This window comes from Myotis brandtii, unplaced genomic scaffold (assembly GCF_000412655.1).
Source record: "Myotis brandtii unplaced genomic scaffold, ASM41265v1 scaffold519, whole genome shotgun sequence".
NCBI lineage: Eukaryota > Metazoa > Chordata > Mammalia > Chiroptera > Vespertilionidae > Myotis > Myotis brandtii.
This window is the reverse complement of record NW_005369782.1, coordinates 437,586-457,650: the sequence shown is the minus strand read 5'-3', so window position 1 is coordinate 457,650 and position 20,065 is coordinate 437,586. Positions and strand designations below refer to the sequence as shown.

At 38.4% G+C, this 20,065-nt stretch overlaps 1 protein-coding gene across 4 annotated transcripts in view; it reads left to right on the top strand.

Moving 5' to 3' along the window:
- Positions 1 to 20,065, top strand: part of BBX (bobby sox homolog (Drosophila)) — a 293,824-nt gene that overhangs the window by 16,404 nt on the left and 257,355 nt on the right. Inside the window, exon 3 of one of the 4 annotated variants that reach the window (XM_014548657.1) lies at positions 10,274 to 10,362. The exons of the other annotated variants lie outside the window; for them this stretch is intronic. The gene's annotated coding sequence lies outside the window, so the exon portion shown is untranslated. The remainder of the gene's footprint in view (positions 1 to 10,273; positions 10,363 to 20,065) is intronic. 4 annotated transcript variants of the gene reach the window in all.

The following is a 20,065-nucleotide window of genomic DNA, read 5'->3' as shown; positions in this document are numbered from 1 at the left end:
CTGATCCCGGTGCCGGGAGGCCTCGTGGCTCCGCTGATCCCACCCGGCAGGGTCACAGATCCGGGTCCCAGACCGCAGACAGCCTTGCCTGCTGCCGCCTGCCTTCAGTATGCAAATTAGCCGCCATCTTGTTGCTTCAGGGTGGGGGTCCCCACTGGGGTGCCTGGCCAGTCTGGGTGAGGGGCTGAGGGCCGTTTTCAGGCTGGCGGGCGACTGAAGCTCCAAACCTCTCCTTTTTTTCTTTTTTTTTTTATTCTGGCATTTATTTACCTTCTATGGCTGTCACTGGAGCTGGGAGCCGGCTTTCTCTCTGAGGCTCGGCTGCTGAAAGCAGGTTTCTGGCCTTTGTTTTCTGTATTCGAAACAATGTTGCGACTCCAGCTCTGAGATCCCGGCTGACTGACAGGAGGTTTCTGGGGTTTTGTTTATCTTCTATAAATGTTACAATGTTTCCAACTGAAGCTCAGCGGCCAGCAAGGCAGGCAGGGAACGTTGGAGTCCTCTGTCACTGAAGGAAGCAAGCCTCCCTGTTTGCATCAGCTGCCTGGCTGCCGACCGCCATCTTGGCTGACAGTTAATTTGCATATCTCCCTGATTAGCGAATGGGAAGGGTAGCGGTTGTACGCCAATTACCATGTTTCTCTTTTATTAGTGTAGATATGTTAGAGGCCTGGTGCATGAAAATTCATGCACTTGGGGGTGGGGGGGTCCCTCAGCCCAGCCTGTGTCCTCTCGCAGTTTGGGACCCCTCGGGAGATGTCCACCTGCCAGCTTAAGCTAGCAGTCAGACATCCCTATGGCAGCCCAGGAGCCCTCGGGGGATGTCCGACTGATGGCTTAGGTCCGCTTTCCACGGGGAGTGAGCATAAGCCACGGTCGGACATCCTTAATGCTGCCACAGAGGCAGGAGAGGCTCCCGCCACTGTCGCTGTGCTCACAGCCGTCAGCCTGTGGCTGAGCAGAGCTCCCCCTGTGGGAATGCACTGACTACCAGGAGGCAGCTCCTGCATTGAATGTCTGCCCCCTGGTGGTCAGTGCTCATCATAGCGACCGGTCGTTCTGCTGTTAGGGTCAATTTGCATATTACCATTTTATTATATAGGATATATATGTATTAGTGTATCCCTTTGGCTTTGGTCTATTTAAAAGGTCACTGACTTTTTGACAAAGATTTCTAATGATATTAAAAAGATATGCTTTAATTAAGTGTTTTAAACTTTCTTTTTAATTTCTTTTTATATTTATTGTTGTTAGTATCGCCGTCTGGAATGATAACACTTTTGAAGTGAAGGGAAGTGTTTGAAGACTCCACTACCAAATCATGTTAAAAGCATAGAGACTAATATGTTTGAACTAGATTTCAAACTAGTGGTCCAAGCACATGTCAATAAAAGTATTATAAACTATTATAGTTAACTGGAGGCCCGATGCACGAAATTTGTGCAAGGGGCTCGGCCCCTGCCACGGCAGCGACTGCCTCTGCCTTGGCCCCTGCCCACCGTGGCGACCAGGGGCCTCTGCCTCAGCCCCCACTGCCGCGGCTTTGTCCAGAAGGTTGTCCAGAAGGATGTCCAGTCTAATTAGCATATTATACTTTTATTATTATAGATACTTAACTTTTATTTAGATAAATTATACTAGTTAGGCATATATTAGTAAGATTCTAGTCCAATTATTAAAGCACAACATGAAATTCTAAAGAGGTAAAAATTTACTTCTGTATAACCCCTGAGAAATTATAGATTGATAGAAGCATTGGGCATAATTTTTAGTCAGTTTTCAGGTTTTCCAGGATGTTTTCAACCCCTATTTCCAACTGTGGTTTGTCTCATGGCTTAGTAAGCCATGTTTTGGAGGCCCCATGAGTTTGGTTGCCTTAATAATCTGGGCTCTGGTCTTTGGATTCCTCTTTGACTTGATGAGACCTTTATTGTAGCTTCTTTTTATCATGACTTGGTTTATTATACCTCAGAATGTATGCCTTTTCACCCAGTTTTAGTTGTGGCCCTCTTTTGACTAATCCTTTCTGGATATCAACCCAATTTAGATTCAAACCATGTTTCTAAAATATGGTGCTCAGTGTTCCATATGCCAGCCATAGGTGCTTTTGATAACAAATACATTCATAAAAGAAATCATAAAGAAGAAGCCTATCTGGGGAAAATATTCTATATAATAAAGAGCTAATATGCTAATTAGACCAGACGGCGGAACGACCTTCCAGAATTCCCTTCTGGACAACCTTCTGGAACGACCAGTGGGCAGGGGCTGCAAAGTTGCTGGGGCTGTGAGGCAGCCGGGGCTGCAAGGGCCAAGCCCCTTGCACGAATTTCATGCATTGGGCCTCTAGTATTCATAAGATCACAACATTGATAATGCCCCTAATGATAACTTTAAAGCAGCAGAGAGAAACAGAGACACACAGAATAATAACATGAGAGTCTTCCATTCTCTGTCTTGGGGCTGTTTGGCATCATGGAAGTACAGGCATTCAGATCTCATTATTTACCAGTCCACACAGTAATAATCTACATCTTTATAAGTTTTATATATGAGCATGTGTTCTCATCTCATTTGGTGCTATCCGTTTTTAGTAGTCCCATAGAACATCTTCAGATTTGTTGTAAGGTTCAGGGTTTTGTTGTATTTTAGTAATTTCCTGTATACAGCCTCTGCATGAATAATACAGATTCATATAAAAGTTTTCTATAGCTTGAAAGGGCTTCAGCAAGTGGGTTAATCACATGTGGACATAGAGTTTTACATATGAAAACCTTGTCTCACACACATAGTGATATGTTTATTGCATGAGGAACTGTGATCATGAATTAATTGTTAGGAAGTGGATTTCCTTTTCTTTATTTTTTAAAAATGTGACCGTATATGTAATTTCTGACATATCTGTGAAATACAGCTAACTGACCTTAAGTCTAATATTTAGATCTTAAGAATTAGGGTAATTGGTACTTTTCTTCATTATAGATGTTTTCTTGAAAAGTTTTGACTTAACTAGTGTTTCAAAATTATACATTATTATTGATAAATTCTAATTTCATTATGCTTCATCTGTATTTCTAAATGACCTTCAATTAGCAGTGGCTACTGATTTTATAATTTAAAAATTTACCATTTCCCGTTCCTATATTAAGTAATCAATATAAAGTACACATCGGGGAGCTACGTAAAGGAACATAATACTCATCTTTTTATGAAGAAGAGCCATCTTTGGTAAAGCAAATGATAATCCTCTATCATATATGTTGGGTAAATCTGGGTTCTATATTTTGAATTGTCTTTATTTTATGCAACATATATTTATTGAGTACTCAATATACAGGCAGTCCTTGGGTTACATCAGACTCGACGTACATTGTTCCGTGGTTATGCGCCATCTCCCATTTACAGTATTTATGAAAATAAAAAAGTTCGGTCATTTCGATGTATGTACATATGTGCTTTATGTTTTTATTATTTATTTACCACAAGTAAAGGTCAGGAATTATTATCTTTCTTTTAAATTTTTTTTACTGTTTCACTTCATTGCTGCTGTGTATGTGCTCCATGTGAGTGATGTAGGTGCTTATGTAGGTGAGTTCTGACTTACGGCGAAAATCATGTTACATCGCGCCGTAGGAACGGATCTCCGATGTAACTCGAGGACCTACTGTATATAAAACTGGATTAGGGATTCTGGGGCTTGCAGAATTAAAAAAATAGTGGTTCTAGTTTCAGCATGTTTCTAGTATAGTTATGACACACATATCACATGTGGAATAGAAAATAAAGACAAAGATTCTATAATATTCATGGGACACAGGGATGATGAGTATAGGGTGATAGCAGACAATTAGGGGTGGGGAAAATGGGACCTGATCTCTGGTTCTACTGTTTAGTATTTAGATATTGTTGCAAAATGCTTCCTTGAATTTATCAGGGAGAAAATGAACCTGGTGGAAAGCCCAAGTTAAACCTACCTGGGCCAAACAGTTCATTCCAAATGTGTCATCTAAGCAAGTGGCATCTCTGGACCTTTTAAATGTGGCCCTATCTTCCTCAGCAAAAGAATTTGAGCATGTATCTTTGATATGTGTACATTTGTTTATAAATTACATATACTGAGGTATTAATATATAATGCATGTAATTTCTCTCTATATAAAAGCCTAACTAACCATTCGACTGTTTGACCAGTAGCTATGATGCACACTGACCACCAGGGGGCATACATTCAATGCACAGGCATGGAAACATGGAACAGACTGATGAATCTCAGAGGGAAGGGGGTGGGGAGAGGGCGGGAAGAGATTAACCAGAGATCTTATATGCATACTAGAGGCCTGGTGTATGTGTGTGCACTGGTGGGGTCCTCCGGCCTGGCCTGCAGGGACCGGGCTGAAACCTGCAGTCTGACATCCCCTGAGGGGTCCTGGATTGCGAGAGGGCGCAGGCCAGGCTGAGGGACCCCACTGGTGCACGAATCCCGGCACCGGGCCTCCAGTAAAATATAAATAGCTTAGAAATAAGAAAGATAAATTGAATATAAATAAAATTCTAATATTTTCTTCTACCTACACCTTACCTACTATGTGTGTTTGAGAACCCCACTTTGGAGACTATAGGTCAAAATTGGGCAGTGTTACACCAAGTTTAGGTAAGTTCCATTAGATCAGGGACTTTGTTTTGCTGATTTCTGCATCCTCATCCCTTGCTTAGAACATGCTAGGAGCTCAATAGATACTATTGAATGAATAGGAAGAATTAGACTAGTCAGGAGGGAGGAAGACAGACCCTTCCTCAGCATGAGGGATCTGGTAGGAATAGAGACAATTTTTGTTCATTGCTGTATCTCTGGTAAGCAAAAATTATAGCCAGTGGTGCTCATGGTGCTGCTGGTGGTGGCGGGGGGCGGTGAGGGACACAGTGTTAGTATGAATATCTCAGAGGAATGGCTTTGGCAACCTCAGATCTCAAAAAAAAAAATGTAACCTTCTTAAGCAGTAGGATCTGGATTTTACTCATCTTTGTGCCCACAGTGCCTAGACCTGTGTCTATGATTAATTTTTGTTGGACTGCTCTGTTTTATACTATGTACCTGGATTTAAGAGGCTCTGCGTGTGCAGGAATGGATCAGTGTCAAGATCAGAGGCCTGTAAATGAATCCTGCCCTGATTGAAGCAAAGCCAGTGATTCTGGGATTACCTCATACGCAGATATGTTTTTAAGCCTTGGCAGTGTTTCCTGCACAGAGATGTTCTAGTGACCACAACTGCCAAATTACAGTTGTTTATTTAAAGATCATTGTTAACATACTTTTATTGACGTATTATCAATGAAGAAAATGGAATTTACAATAGAATTATTTCTTGTATGCTATTATACCTTCTTCTCCCACCACTAAAGCTGGGATATGTCATAGATCAGCACAATGTATACTATTACAATTAGAACTGGATTTATTTACACATAAGTGAAACAAGGTACTTGGCATTTTTGTTCCTCTTTTTGGAATTTTCTTATTCAGACTTCTTTAAAAGGTACTACAAATTCTAATTTTGTGGTCATAAAATAAACCTGTCATGCATTTTATTGAGTGCTATCAGAGTTGGGGAGAGCAAACATTTCCTCCCTGAGAAGTGAAGGCATTAGCTGTCCTTTAGAAGCTGGCCAGATGAAGATATCCATCCTTTTCTGCTCTGCCATAAAGGTCTAGATGGGTACCTCCTTACCCCTTCTTATAGCTCAGTCTCATTTAGGACATGTTTATTTAAAGCAGTTTCACTTCTGCACAATTAATAAGTTACTATGCTCTCATTTGCATTTCTGATGCCTTATAGTAAATACAGGAAGTTTCCCTTTGCCCTTACAAAAACAGTTTATTCTGCCCAACCTTCCTAGCCTTGGAAAAAATTTCTTCAGAGAGCCCTCCTCCATCTTTAGCACAGTCTCATCATTAAATCATCAAATCATCAAATCTTTATTATAAGGTTGTCACCGTTAAAGGCACAGTAGTAACATAGCTTATTTCCACTTGTTATTGCAGTCTAGAGTTTACATTGTGATTTTCACTGACCTTTTACTCTTTAAAATTATTCTGTGAGGTAGATAGGTAGTAGGGTATCATTATTTTCATTTTGCAGGTGAGGAAATAGAAATAGGCTCAGGGTTATTGAGTGGCTTGACCCAGGTCACTGAGTTTACAGTGGCTCTTGTGAGACCAGAACCCAGTATTCCAGCCACTCATTTAGTGAGCTGCCCAATGTGCAGAGCAGAATTTATCTAATTTGAACAGATTTTTTTTTTCTTTTACTTATTTTCAACCAAGTAAGTTATTGTAAATACCTGTAACAGCAGTGGCATGGACAATATGGTAATTTAATTGTTCATGCCCAGTGGGATATAAAATATCAGTGAAATGGGTCTTAACTTTCTGATGTACTTAAATCTATTTGTGTATTTAAATAAGTGTTCTCAGATCTTGTGGAACGACTGTCCATTTGACTTAACTATTTTGTAGCTTATGATGGAAAATTAAATGCATAGGGACCACACACTAACAAAGAAGTGCTTTGAAGTGTATATTAGGATTCTTACGTGAGATTTAGATTATGTAGTGGGGCCATTTTTTTCCCTCCTATGAGACATTTCTGAAATTATAATGTAAATTAATTGGAAAATATGAAATGATATCTAGATATTTGAGCTACACCCATTTCTGGAATACATTTATATTATAATCTGATATCAACTGGTGTTTTCAAAGAAATGAAGGCTTGTACATAGTTTTGTTTTTTTAATTTAAAAGACAATTTAATTTGGCACTTTGTAGAAAAGGAACATTTAATAGGCTAGTTAGAGAATTCAATACATCATCTCTGCCAACTATAAAAGAAGATATTTCTATCCAAAAATTAATACAGGATCAATTATTCAATTAATATTCTACATAGTAGAGAAGTTTTATTTGTTAGGATCTTATGTCAAAGTTCCCCAAGAGTAAAGAGGCTAGTAATTATCTTACTGTGAGAGAATGATAACAGATTGATTACATTAGAGCTCCAGAAACTTTTATTTTTATCTAAAAGATTTACAATCTGAGGCAAAAGCAATTTATTTAAAATATTTGTTTCTATAGATTCCCTTTATTTCAATTTAATGTTTATAATTTGTATTTGAATATTACTACTTTGGACATGATATAAGTAATAATGGCTAAAGAAGAAGTTTATTGAAGAATTGCAATTTGAAGAAAAACCGGTGCATGTTTATTGAAGAAGGCATATAAAGATGGAAGGGATTAGAAACTATAAACTTTCTTTTCTTTAGGTTGGGTTATTATTGAAGATGGGGTATGAAAATAAATGTCATGAGGATAACTTAAAATTCTGTTCTTAAGCAGTTATGCAAACTCTGAATCCAGTGGTCCCTCTCTTTGTACCTGGAAACAGCGTCTCAGGCTCAGCAACTCTCCCAGGGTCACTCTTCCCATAAGCGGTGGAACTGGCATTCCATTCCGGCTCACTCTAAGGAGGCCAAGCTCCCACTCCCTCACTCTCTTATCTGCCTCTTGTGCTTCCCGCATGGCATTCGTATCACTCCATAGTGCCATGTACCTGTCTTGACTCCTAATGAATTGTTAACACTGAGGGTTTAAAGCACAGCTTTCTCCCTCAGGATAAAAGTACGTTTTTTCTATTTGTGTTTCTACATTGTCATGCAGATTGCTGTATACACAGTTACTTTATTTCTTGAGTCTAAGTATATGGTAAAGTTCTAAAGTTCAAATTAATATTATATAGTATCCTAAGAGATGATGATTAAAAGAAATTGTGCCACCACATGAAAAAAAAATAGTTTTGGAATTTGCATAACTTACATTCAAGAAAAATAATAGAATTTTAGCTCCAAAAGAGATATTACAGATGATCTTGGAGTAGCATAATCTATTATTTTAAATTTGACGAAAGTAAGGCCTAGACTAAGAAACTGAGACCCAGGCCATGTGAATGGAAGACCTAGAACTAAGATGGAAGGCTTCTGTGGTTTGGTGTTTTGCTGTAGAAATCTGCTTAGCTCGAAAATAACATAAAAAAGTTTTAGTCAATTGATGGCATCATTTTCACAGCAGGAATATGTGACTTTTTGTGTAGTCATTTATAAATAGTTATAAAGATAAAAGAATTAAAATGTTATGTATTATTAGAATAAAGCTATATGTAATACATTATACATATTAACTTTGAAATCATTTTATTGTGTTACTAGTTGACTTCTAATTTACTTAGTAGTATAACATAATTTTTGTAACTAACAGATAATAAACTGAAACATGGCTTTGGTGTAGTTCCCTGAATCCTGTGGAAACAGAGGAAGAATTTACAAAACAATACCACATTGTTAAATGGCATCCCAGCTTATCAAATGCCATAAGTTTATTACAGTCTGGTTTTAGGAAAAACCATCCCAGCCTTACAGCAGTTTAACCTAATCTTAAGCAAAAGAGCCTTTCAGGTTTCCAGCGCTGTTAAATTTTGTTTTGTCCGTCACAATATAAACTGCTCATTGCTGTTGAGCAGGAGAAAGGCGTTTGTGAAACCTTAACAGCTTTATTTGTGAGAGTGATTTAACTGATTTGTGACGCCTCATGATGGCCTTATTAAGAAACTACTGTAGTGAAACAGTGACCACATACCTTGTAACTGACTGAATCCACTCAGATGTATGTGGACTAAACATTAGTGAGTTAAGACCCTAGATGGTATTTTCAAAGTTGGTGTTTTTATGTCTCATTTGAGAGAAATTAACCTCCACTCTGTAGTTCAGGGAGGAAGTCTGGCATGCCTTATCAGAGGAGTTCACTTGGGAGTGGCCATCCCCCAACTCCTTACTGGCAGAGGAACAGGAGCCAGGTAGCTCCAGCAGCCGGCTAGTCTGTTTTTCTCCTTCGTGTATATTAGAAAAAGGCACCCTTTCCTTGAGATACTCCAGTTCCAAATGTTGGAAAGTTGTCATAATAGATTGATTTTGTTAGAAAAAGACACTTTACTCCCCGTTGGCAGAAAATTGTCATAATAAATGTATAGATCTGTGCTCTCTGATGTGAATGGTGCCCCCTAGTGTTGTGCACAGAACAACTTGCACAGCTGTACGTGGAGACCCTGTCGGAAATTATATCCAAGGAGCTCATGTCTTTAGATATTAAAACATTACATCTAGAAAACTATAAATACAGTTTTTAAATATGAAATTTAGTTATTTATGAACTCCTTATTTTTAAATTTATAAACATAATAAAAATTAAATTGAAAGAATAGACAATGGAGACATTTCTTTACCTCTGCAGTATATGGACAAGAGGCTCTGTATTCTATTACACATCTCTTGGCCCAACCAATTTAATATATTTTCAAAGTTAGTCTTTTAGAGTTCTGATTAAAGAGGAAAAACTTTGGACCTTTTTAAAGGAGCTTTCCTAAATTAGATAGGTGCAGTAATAGAATGCAGAATGACTTTAAGCATCCACCTCTTTTATTCATCAGTAACAGTTAATTGTCACATCATATAAGTGTAATTTGATGGGATTTTTAACATACCAAAAATTGGCAGTCTGTGATGAAGAAATATGCTCAGTGAGGACTTGAGTTATGAGGACAGAAGGAAAAACGAACTTTTTATAAATCTTAAGTGGCAGCTCAATGGAAATAAAAGCCTTTAATTTTGTGTGAAAATGGTGATAGCAGATCAGTACCTTGTGTTTAGTTGGAAGCAGAAGGTTTCACAATGCAGCCTGTCTGACTTGAGAGCAGTTGTTTGGGCAGCTCGGGATTGTAGAGGTTTAGTTTCCTACACATTTGGAAGGATAATAATCTAGTCAGAATCTTTGTGCTGGTCCATAGAATTATTTTCTTAAAAGGGGCAGTAGTTACCTTTCTCCTTCTTATTTCAGGAGTGGCAGTTGATAGGCTAGTCTAGTGTTGCCCTGGCTGAGTTTGAGTCTTGCCCAATAGGTAGTGATGATGCATTAAGTAGTTACAACAACAGTTGTGCTGGGCCTTTCATTCAGCTCAGTGACACGATGTAAAATACAGGGTTCAAAACAAAGACTTTGAAACGGTGATCTACCAGTTCTCATAGTTTGGGAGAAAGGACAGTAAAATGTTGCTGGTTTGTAAAAAGGAGACTGCTTGTTTACAGTATCTCAAAGGTGCTAATTCTTTCTAGTAGGAATATTACATGTGAAGCCTTAAGGTAATCCTTAATCTTTTATTTTTACTTAGGTCCCACTGGCCAGTGACCAGTTTGCCCCCACTGTAATACCTAACCTCTCCAGAGCCTTCCTGCTGGCTTCCTGGCTCATGGCAGACAGGTTAGACAATGTTAAGTTTGTGTGAACCAGCACCCTTCACTGTGCCCTCTGAAGATCAGCTCTAAGACCTGGGAGCCACTGATCCTCCAAATTTTGATTTCTTTACTGTATAGAGTAGACTTTGCTGAGCTGACAGTCATTCTCTGGTTACTCCTGACCAAGTGTTTAAATTGATCACATTTGTAATTTTACTATTATCATAATTTTTGGAAATGTTAGTATGAATAACTTAAGGACTATATTTTTAAAAGTCCTTTGTCAGAATACTGATTATTTGCTTACTTTATTCACTAAATAAAACTCAGAATTTTTAGATTTCATGATGCACAAGGCCACATGATTAAATAAATCAAGTACTTTTAGTGATATCATTTTAGGAAAGTGACAAAATCATTTATGGTACATGAGATCATTTTTGCAAGAAATTTATGTCCTCTTTTGGATTAAAAAAATTAAGTATAGTTGATATACAATCTTTTATTGGCTATATTAGTTTCAGGTGACTCAACATTTTCATATTTTACAATGTGATCACCGTGCTGCCATTTCCAGCAGTTATCTGTTACCGTGTAAACTTATCACAATACTAAAGGCCCGATGCATGAAATTCATACAAGAGTAGGCCTTCCTTCCCCCGGCTGCTGGCACCGGCTTCCGTCTGACACCTGGGACGTGGGCTTCCCACTGGCCACCAGCAGGCACCCGAGACCCGGGCTTCCCTTGCAGCCCTGGCTTTGTCCGGAAGGTCATCTGGTCTAATTAGCATATTACATTTTTATTATTATAGATTACTGACTATATTCCCTTTCTTCTTTTCACTCATCTCCCCACCCCCTCCCTTCTGGTAACTATCTCTTTGGTCTCTGTTTCTGAGTCTGTTTTTGTTTCATTTTGTTTTGTTTTACTTTTTAGATTCCACATATAAGTGAAACCAAACAGTAATTGTCTTTCTTTGCCTGACTTATTTCACTTAGCATAATACCTAGATGCATCCATGTTATCGAAAATGGCAAGATCTCATTCTTTTTTATTGCTGTGTAATATTCCATTGCATAATACCACATCTTCTTTATGTATTCATCTATAAAGACACCTAGGTTGCTTCCATATCTTGTCTATTGTAACAATGCCACAGTGAGTACAGGGCTGCATATATCTTTTCAAACTAGTGTTTTTATTTTCTTTGGCCAAATACCAAGAGGTGGAATTAATTAATTAAATTTTTTAAGGTTATGTAATGGGACTTCTGAGTTAACACAAAAACATAATTTATCTTTATAAAAATCCATAATAATCAATGTTAATGCAAGGAAAAATTTAAATATATGCTTTATGAATTTAAAATGTATGAATTAGATATTTGATCATAATATTTAGAAAACTGGTTGTGGTGCTGGGCCTATCATTATTTATTACAACTGTGATATAGTTATTATATCTGAAAATAATTTCCGGCTCCTTAATCCTTTCAACTCCTACTATATTTTCAGAAGGAAAAGTAAATTATATTGATTTGCTGAGTAACTTCTTACCCAACTAGTTTCTCTTATGGTTTGTTAATATGACTTCTCTGCTAGTATGTTTATTCTGACTTAATAGTACTGAGTATTTTAGGTAAATTTCATAATGTACAAGACAGTTTGAAATCCAATCAATACTTATTTTCGTGCTTTATAAGTGTATAAATGCTATACAAGTAACAATTACCTAAAAAAGCTGCTTTATATTATAACGAAATAGTGCTAGAGAAATATTTGCTCTGATAACATGAAATGAAACTCAAAAGTTTAAAAAAATTTTTTGATTAAGATTTATAGCTTTAAATCTTTGTGATAGGTTAAGATGATGGCATAAATTATAGTTATCTGGCAGAACTTTAAGAAAGTTTGAAGGAGCCGAAACCGGTTTGGCTCAGTGGATAGAGCGTCCGCCTGCGGACTGAGGGGTCCCGGGTTCGATTCCGGTCAGAGGCATGTACCTGGGTTGCGGGCACATCCCCAGTGGGAGATGTGCAGGAGGCAGCTGATCGATGTTTCTCTCTCATCGATGTTTCTGACTATCTATCTCTCTCCCTTCCTCTCTGTAAAAAATCAATAAAATATATTTAAAAAGAAAAAGAAAGTTTGAAGGAATTTATGATGGTTCTAAAACAAAGCATTAGTAAATTAATGGTATTGGTGAGCATTTACTAAATATCTATTCAGTAAATGAAATTACTGAACTAGGTCTTATTTGTATAGTTGATCACTGTGCCTCATAGGCTTGATGGTACCTGCTTCAGTACCTGTCTAGCAAAGAGGCATTGGGAGTTACTTAATGGATGAATGAAATGTAAGACTGAATTTAGAGTTTTATACGTTCTTCTGGCATATTAATTTTAAGATCTAATTTGATCTTCCCCGTATTCTCATGAAACCTATTGCAGTTGGTTTTCTTTTCTCTCTCTACATATATTTGTTCTACTCTTCATGAAATGAATAAAATATGACATTAAATATAACCTGTATTTACTACCTATTATATATCAGTTACTCTTTAAATATATATGTATTTTAAATCCTCACCTGAAGATATGTTGTTACTCATTTTTAGAAGGAGGAAGAGAGAGAAAGAGAGAGAGAGAATTGGTTGCCTCCCATTTGCCCCCTGACTTGGGATTGAACTGCAACTAGAATTGAACCTGCAACCTTTTGGTGTACGGGACAATGCTCCAACCAACTGAGCCACCTGGCCAGGGCTATATCAGGCACTCTTATATGCCTTTTCAAATATCTCACTTTAAAGATCATAACAAATCTTACTGGTTGATATAATTTATATACCCTCCCCCACTTTTATTTTTCTTCCCTCCTCCCTTTCACTGCCCTCCCAAATATTGAAATTGAGGCTCAAAGAGGATAAGTAACTTACCTAGCATCACCCGGGAGGAGCCACAGGATCTAAGTTCAAAGCCAGTGCCTTTTCCATTGTCCTCACTTATCCAGGGACTCTTATAACTAGACTCTTAATCTCTGATTGCTGGAACAGTTACTTTTTTCTCTTCCTCTCTCATTTGATTGACTTCTTTTTCATGATTTAAAACTGAGTTTTTGGGCCCAGCCACACTTCCAGAAACCTAATTAAGTTGGTCTTTTAATATCTACCTGGGAGACATCATGGTTAGAAGTATCATCGTGTGTACGGCAAGCCGCATTTGAATGTCATCTATGTCACCTCTTAACTCAGTGAATTTGGGCCAGGCTTGTTAATGTCTTGGTACTCTGGTTTTCTCATCTATAAAGAAAAAATAATAGTTACTATTGAAAGTTATTTTTAAAATTAAAAAATAAAATCTATGTAAAGCAGTAGTGCTTTGCACATGGTTGCATCTATGAATTTATACTACTTTGTATGAATTCTTCTGTCTGTTAGATATATTGAGTATATCTGTATTGATATGTGCTCACTTGTCTATTTGCAAATGTAACATTTATAATAATAAAAGTGTAATATGCGAATCGACCGAACCACCGAACAGCAGACGTTCCGGATGACCTTCCGAACGACCACGCTATGACACCCACTGGTGCCAGGCCAGCCAAGGTGTGTGTGATGCAATTGGTTGGGGGCCCCGCCATCGCCCCATGATTGCCCTGCAGAGGGAGGCCCAGGCCACTGGCCAGCGGGGTGATCGATCAATTGGGGGGCTCCATGATCGCCCCAAAGAGGGAGGCCCAGGCAGCTGCGATAGGTGGGCAGGGCCTCCCTCTGTGGCGGCCATCCATCGTGGAGCCCTGGCCAGTTGGGCGGGGCCTACCTCTTTGGGGTGATCGATCGATAGCAGGGCTCCCGGACTGTGAGAGGGCATAGGCTGGGCTGAGGGACCCCTCCTACCCCCTAGTGCATAAATTTCATGCACCAGACTCTAGTGATATTATATTTATACTCATTTATATATATAAAAAGGGTTTAGAAAACAAGTGGTTTTCTTGGGGTTGGTGGAATCCTGATAATGGGTAATATTATACATTTAAAGTTTAATAATAAAATAATTGTAGCATTCATTCAACAGACATTTATTGAGCTTCTTCTATGGGCTAGGCTCTGTTCCAGTCTTTAGGGCTAGTAATAATAGGATGGTTAAAAACGCTGCCTGTATGGGAGGGTATCTCCTAGTGGGGTAAAAGAGGCTAATAAGTAAGTTCTATATGTTAAGTGGTAATATATTACAAGAAAAATAAAGCAAAGGAAGGAGAGAGAGTGTAGGGTTTCAGTTTTAAACAGGGTGGTTTGTGATGAGAGGAGTTTTACTCTGTCAGGAATTGGGCAAGTCCAAGAGGGGTTCATACAAAGATGGAGAGTATGGTGCTGACTTTTGGGGTGCCCTGTCCTCTTCCAACACCTGGGTGTCTTTTTCTCTACCATTTTTAGAGTGTCTGGCACTCTTGGAGACATTCCTGTTCCGTGTGAAATGTGGTACAGAAGTTTGTACCTGGTGGCAGGCTTTGGGGGAAACTACTATGTTGCTTGGAAGAGGATGCATGTAGACCTTTCAGACTGACAAGAAGAGTATGTTCAGCAAGTGTGCTGTTCTTTAATTGCCTTTTTTAAAATAGTGCTCCTGGCAGGAGGGCTACATCTAAGTTTTAAAATAATCTACAAAGAAGACAGGGATAGTGTTGAGCTATATTTTCTTTTCAAAAAATTTTCTCCCAAATTTATTTATAGATCTGTTAATTCATTCAGCATATATTTGTTGAGCACCTACTATGTTCTAGGCACTGTGAAAGTTAGTTACCAAGAGGATAAGGGTGGGGAAAGTGATATTCCTGCTCACAAGGAGTGTGTACAGCAGGGAGAGAAAGTACAGAAATAACCTCCTTATGAGATATAAATGAGATAACACATGGGAAAGAAGCTAGCACATGCCTGGGTACAGTAGACGCTCAACACCTCTGTGTTGATTTTTGGATAAAGTGATTAGTTACTCAGGAGAGTAATACAGTATGCTAAAATGATAGATGACAAATGACATGACAAATGAGGCAGCAGTAACATCTGGCTACATTATTAGGGAAGTCTTCATAGAAACTTGAAATGTGTCTTAAAGATTGAATGGGATTTGGGCACACCCTGTGAGCATGAGGAAATTACCTTATTTGGTTTTGTACTTTTACAGAATCAGCTGTCAGATTTTTGTTGAGTGAGAAAATAGGGGAAAGGACAACCCTGGTGAAGGGAAACGTGAGGGCCAGGGTATGCCAGAGATTGGGAAGCCTGCAGGTGAGTGCAAGGGAAATATTGCTCAAAGTAATAATGGATCAGGTTCTAAAGCAGTGGTTCTCAACCTGTGGGTCGAGACCCCTTTGGTGGTCGAACGACCCTTTCACAGGGGTCGCCTAAGACCATCCTGCATATCAGATATTTACATTACAATTCATAACAGTAGCAACATTACAGTTATGAAGTAGCAACGAAAATAATTTTATGGTTGGGTCACAACATGAGGAACTGTATTTAAAGGGCCAGAAGGTTGAGAACCACTGTTTTAAAGGCTCATAATTGCAAGGCCAGGCAGTGGAGGATTTTTGAAGCAGACTTCATACCATGCACAGGTAACACTGAAGAAGCGGAGTGAGTGGCAAGAGCAGGTGATAAAGACTTGCAGCATCAGAGGCTGGAAGTAATTAGGGACTCATCTAGGGTGGCCACGAATGGACCCAAGTGGTATTTTAGAGGTTGAATTGACAGCACACTAAAGTTTAGTAAACAGCTTTAACTAGCTCAGTGGAATGATTTTGAATGTCTCCTTTTGCTATAGGAATTCTTTTTTGAGAAAATGAAAGCATTAAATCATATTAACTGGAACAGCTTTTCTAAGAGTTTACCACTAAGTCATGCTCGCAAGAGCCCTTATAAACACTATGAAAACAAAAGAATGTTAAGTAAAGTTATTATATCATGTTAGGTAATTTATATCAGAGTTCAATTTTTATATACTATAAATACATTTTTATAGTTCTTTTGGGCCCTTTGTATGTTTTGATTTATAAATACACACACACACACACACACACACACACACACACACACGAGAGAGAGAGAGAGAGAGAGAGGAAATATAGGAATAACCGCATATCAGTTATTCATTTGATGCTGCATCTTGAATCAGTAATGTAGCCCAATGATAGCACTTTCTTGGTTTTTATGTGAAAATTCTTAATGATCATCAGTTTTATAAAGTGGTTTCCAAGAAAGTATTTCAGGGGGGGCATTTTTAAAAATTTATTTAAATAGAATAGTAATGATGTTTACGTTTTATTTAGAACAATGCATTTTTGTTAGGAAAAGCATTCTTCAGAAAATTCTGATCAACTTTTGCCTTCACATCTAGCATAAATGTATAAGACTACTAGTATATAGAAGAGACAGTATGAAAGTGTAATCTGTATGATCCTTTCTTTCAAAATAACAGACCTTATTAATGTGCTTGTGTGTTAGGGAGTAAATTCTGAAAACAGATAAACCCAGATTCGAGCCCTGGCTTTTACACCACTGAAGTGTGTAACTTGTGCCAGACATTTTATTTCAACAGGCCTCAGTTTTCTCACCTATGAAATAGGGGCTGGCCTGGAATGATCAGGAAGGTCCTTCGCAGGGCAACTCCTTGTGACTCTGACCTGTTAGAGCCACAAGGGGAAGAATCTCCCATAAACATTGACAAATTGTAATATTTCAAAATTCAGATTATTTGGTATTCTTCATAAGTTCCTGACTTGTATCTTTTTTTTTTTTTTCATTTAGGAGGCTGAAAAGCCATGTTTACTTCTGTTACAAAACATTGCCTTTTTCTGAGCAGAGTGCAAGGCCCATGGATGATGCCCCCAATAAATAATTGCTGGGTTTGTTCAGCTGTGAGAGACATTAGTGTGTTAAGGGATTACTCTGGGCCTTGGTCTGATCCTCTGCTAATGTTAGAGAAGCAGTTGAAGCAACTCTTGTTATTTTCAGAAGTAAACTCTTGAATAGGCTATCACAGAAACCATTACATTCACTAAACCAACACTTACTGAGGTCCTGCCATTTGTCTGACAAGCATGGAATTAAGCCTCAGGAATATAGAGTTAACAAATGTAGGTACCCCAACATCAGCTTCCATAGTAATAGAGAAAGCAGGCATTATGGACTTAGTATGAGTAGGAATTACTCCAATTAAAGATGAAAAAGCGTGAAGTGAGTATACTCTAAATCAGTGTTAAAAGTAAAACTTTTTAAAAAATGTCCAAATCAGTAAAAGTACACACTTGAAAAAATTAAAAAATAATAAGACTCACCCCAACTTCCCCTCCTGCCACTAGTTTCTTTCTCTTGAAGTAAGATGACGGATTCTCATCTGGGTTTCTTCATATTTCCCTTGTTTAGGTCTGAAGAACCAGGGACATTTCAGCTAGTCTCAACAACCATGATGGGAGGCAGGGAGATCTGCAATCTCTAAGGACATTACAGCTGCAATTATTTAAGGATTTATAGATAAAAGCCAGTTTTAGTAATTTTTGCTGAGGTAGCAAGGACCTCATTTTACCCACCCTTTAAATGCTGTGCTTTGTTTGACTTCATAAGCGAAGAAATTCTTATCTCAAAAATTTTATTTTGGAGTAACAAAGTGACCTCAGGTTGGTAAGGATCTGCTGAATTTGCTGAGCTTGAACAGACCAGTCAGTAGTGAAAAGCTTGAGTTATTTGGTATTTAGACATCCCATTACATTACAATGAACAGTGAAAATCCCCCCTGTGTTATATCTATGGATTTAACCATTTTTATAAATTCTTCTGTATTTATAATACTACTGTGTATTGAGCATTATGTACCAGGCATGTGATAGGTATTTTAAAGCATCTTACTTAATCTTTATAGTTGTACAATGAGGTAGATGTTATTATTCCCCATTTTACCTACAAAGACAATGTAGCTATTTCTGTGCTTCAGGATTTGAATTGTGGTCATTCTGACTCTAGAGTCCAAGTCCAATTTTTCACTTTTCCCCATGCTCCCAAGTAATTATGACTAATGTCTATGCCTGAGCTTTTTTCTTTTTTCTTAAATTTATTGGGGTGACATTGGTTAATACAATTATATAGGTTTCAAGTGTACAATTCTATAATACATCATCTGTGTATTGCATTGTGTGCTCACCACCCAAAGTCTAGTCTCCTTCCATCCCCATAAATTTGGCCCCCTTTATTCTTTTCATTCTCCCCCATCCCCTTGCCTTTCTGGTAACTACCTTCTGTTGTCAGTGTCTATGAGTTTTTTTGTTTATTCATTTGTTGCTTTCTGTTTTATATCCCACACATAAATGAAATAACTTAGGTTTGTGCTTTTTAATGCATGGGCTAAAGGACAGGTTAGGTAGGTGAGGGTTGTGCCTGTGAGTGCAGCATGAGGGAGGGGAGACTTCAGGGCTTAAACAGGAGAGGTGCATTTTAGAAGTTTGAGGTGAAGACAAGGAAACAGTAGCCAGAATTGTTCCAGATAGTAGTTTCCGGGACCCCCGTGGATATCAAAATCCACCAATGCTCAAGTCCCGTATATAAAATAGCACAGAACAATGTGTACAGTCGGCCCTTCATATTAGTACATGCCCAGCTGTGGGCCAAAAATACTGCTTTCAGTCCCCTACTGGTTGAATCCACAGATGCAAAACCCAGGAATAAGGAGGGCGGACTGTAAATTTATTGAAAGAAATCTGCGTCTAAGTGGCCTTGCACAGGTCAAATCTGTATTTTTCAAGGGTCAACTGCAGTATAGTTGGGATACTTTTCTTGTGTTTGCCTCTAGGATTAAGGTTTTAGATGTGCCCAGCTCACAAATGAATTTATAGGTTTCCGAGGGCACTTTGGCAAAGAAAAAGTAATTTACAAATATCAAAGTAATCTACACAAGTTGAGTTTTTCATTAAAGACCGTGGAAAAAGCTTGGAAGAAGGCTTGTTAACCTTTTCAAGAAGACATTGCTATGGTCACATCATACTGTAATAGTAAAAGTCCATTAAAAGTTATTAGAATTATCACAAAGCAGAAAGTGCACCAAAAATACTATCCCACTCAAGTTTAAGAACATGATGCTTATCTTCTGGAAATACAATATTCGCATCTCCAGGTTAGAAAGAAGGTTAGCCCGGCTGATGTTGCTCAGTGATTGAGCATCAACCCATGAACCAGGAGGTCACGGTTCAATTCCTGGTCAGGGCACATGCCCGGATTGTGGGCTCGATCCCCAGTGGGGGGCGTGCAGGAGGCAGCCAGTCAATGATTCTCTCTCATCATTGATGTTTCTATCTCTCTCTCCCTCTCCCTTCCTCTTTGAAATCAATAAAAATATATTTTTTAAAAAAGGGTAAAGAAGCCCCAATAAAGGGCATCTGAAACACCACTGCAATGGAGAGCTGTCCTGAAAGACATCTCTCAGAGCTCTGGCTAAGCCTGTGAAATCATGGATAAAGCCAGCCAAGAATTATTCACACAAATTCTCGTGAATTTGAATGAGTAATAAGTTTATACAGTCTTAAAGTCTCTGTACAAATTCTCCCTCCCACTCCCAAGCATGACCATCCTATATAATAATCCTATATAATAAAAGGGTAATATGCAAATTGGCCCTAACAGCAGAACGACTGGGAATGACTGGTCACTATGACACACACTGACCACCAGGCAGATGCTC